The sequence below is a fragment of the Emiliania huxleyi genome (genome assembly GCF_000372725.1).
Source record: "Emiliania huxleyi CCMP1516 chromosome Unknown EMIHUscaffold_1231, whole genome shotgun sequence".
NCBI classification, from domain to species: Eukaryota; Haptophyta; order Isochrysidales; family Noelaerhabdaceae; genus Emiliania; species Emiliania huxleyi.
Window position 1 is genome coordinate 3189 of NW_005201358.1, and position 2077 is coordinate 5265.

A 2077-nucleotide genomic window follows, 5' to 3' on the forward strand; every position below is an offset into this window, starting at 1 on the left:
GAAGACACACGATTACAACCGACTACGGCCGCAAAAAACGAAAACGGTAGCACAGAGAAACCACCACACAACAAGCGAGCCAGGTCCAAGCCCAATACACCCGTTAATACCACACATCCTACAACCCTAGAGTACGCAGCAAGTGAACAAGGCCCAGAAAAGACCGCACACAAGCCAGAGCCCGTCCCAGAACGCTACGGGGGCCCGACCCACACCAAGCCCCCCCAACAAACCCCCCAGACCACCAGCGGCAAAAGACCGGAACCAGCCAGCCCAAGACACACCACACAAAACCCGAACAAGCAGAAGACCCCCCCCCCCCTCCTCCCGTTCCTCGTTCTCCCTACCGCCAGATGGTCGGTCCGGTCATCGGCACCGCGCTCACTTCGCGTTTCACTTTCCCGTGGGCTTGCACCCCTAGATGCTGAACACGTGTGCATGTTCTTTTAGTATTCAGCCGCGCAGCAGCCAGTAGAGTTGCCTTGCACTCATATGAGGCGCCAACACAGCGCGTCTAAGATTCACGCCGCCCGGTAGGCGTGCACGGCGATGGCGCTCGTGCTGCTGGTGCACACGAGCGCAATCATGCTCGTCGAGGTCCTCTCGCCGAAGAGGACCGTGCGCGAGGGCGCCTACCAGGAGCTCAGCGCGGTGAATCCGCCAGAGGTGGAGGTGGCGGAGGATTGACATAGTTCACGTCTGTTGCACACCTTTGACGGCATTGAGGAGTCACAGTCAGGAGAGATCGGCGCGCGTGGGGGTCTCTACACACTGGTTTCTCACCGACACGCAGTTCTTTAAAAGCTCCAGAGCGCTTGCTTGTCGAGAGAGTACGCGGGGGTACGGCGGGTGCGGAGAGGCTGGGACTGTGCGGTGTTGGCTGTTGCGGACAGGTGGGTTGTGCGCCGGGGCCCGGGGGGGCCGGGCCCTCCTGCAGCTCGGGACGGCTCCAGCGAGTACGGCTCTATAAAAAGCCGAGACAACTCTTGTCATCAACAGTCAGAGTTGGGAAGGCTTCCGTCTTCCGAGCGCCTTGTCTCCCATGCCCAACGCCTCTGTGGCTGTGGGGACGGGCACATTCTTGTAGCATCCCGGCGTGGGGGCCGTTGTACCCTCGCAAGCAGGTGTACACTGCTCACACTCTCCCCACGGTTCCGCCATGCGTCTCGCAAACCAATGACGCTATCATTGTTTCCACAACGTCGACGTGGGCCAGAGCTGCTGCTGTTCGAGACGTTCGGTGGGTTCGGGAAGGGGGTCGGCGAGATCCTAAGCTCTGGCCGCGCTCAAGCGGCTCGTCAACGGGTACAGTGTGTCGCCGGCGAAGCTATAATTAATCGTATGGACGACGACGACCAGAGTGTGGACATGGACAAGCTCGTGTTCCGACCCAATCCTGAGCGTCTCGGTCTCGAGCTCAGCCACTCGGACGACGAGGAGTGATTAGACGGGGAGAGGGCGCTTGGTCTCTTATTTCGAGATACTAATTTATTCACAGCTGCGGCGAGCGTGTGCGGTGTGTTGTGACCCTCGAGCCAACCCGACCGATCCCCCCCTCGGTCTGCGCTCCGACCGACCGGACCCCCCCTCCGGTCTGCGGTCTTCCGCGGCCGTCGACCGAACCCCCCCTGCGGTCGGTCGGTCTGCGCTGGGCGCTCAAACCGCGAACTCGGCCTGTTCACTACAAGATGACGCTCGTATAACTGCAGTATGGAAGATACAAAGAGACGGAGGAGCAACGAGCGCCCTGGCGTGAGCCAAAGACACTCCCTCCGTAGACACTGATCACACACGGGTGGGACAGGGTGGGTCACAACGAAGCACGAGAGCGTGCACGACAGAGCGACGGCGCAGCGTACTGCCGTCCAGCTAAAAAGCGGCGGCCGACGGTTGCTGCGCAAAGTGATCAGTTCTAATGAATGTACCGGGGCCCTATGGATAGATGAATCCGGGGCACCCTCCGCTCGAATCCCTGGCCAGGGGTTCGAGGCGGCCCCCCACCTGGGGCCTCCCATCAAAGGGACTGCTGCAGAAGACGCCCCATTCTTGCACAAGTGCAAGAACCATACGTCTTCTG

At 60.7% G+C, this 2077-nt stretch overlaps 1 protein-coding gene across 1 annotated transcript in view; it reads left to right on the plus strand.

The window, feature by feature from the left end:
- EMIHUDRAFT_460496 (hypothetical protein) overlaps window positions 1-687 on the plus strand; it is a gene marked incomplete at its 5' end in the record, with an annotated part of 2976 nt that extends 2289 nt beyond the window's left edge. The window contains one exon of the mRNA XM_005789966.1: window positions 538-687. The remainder of the gene's footprint in view (window positions 1-537) is intronic.
- Between the last annotated feature and the right edge of the window lie 1390 nt (window positions 688-2077).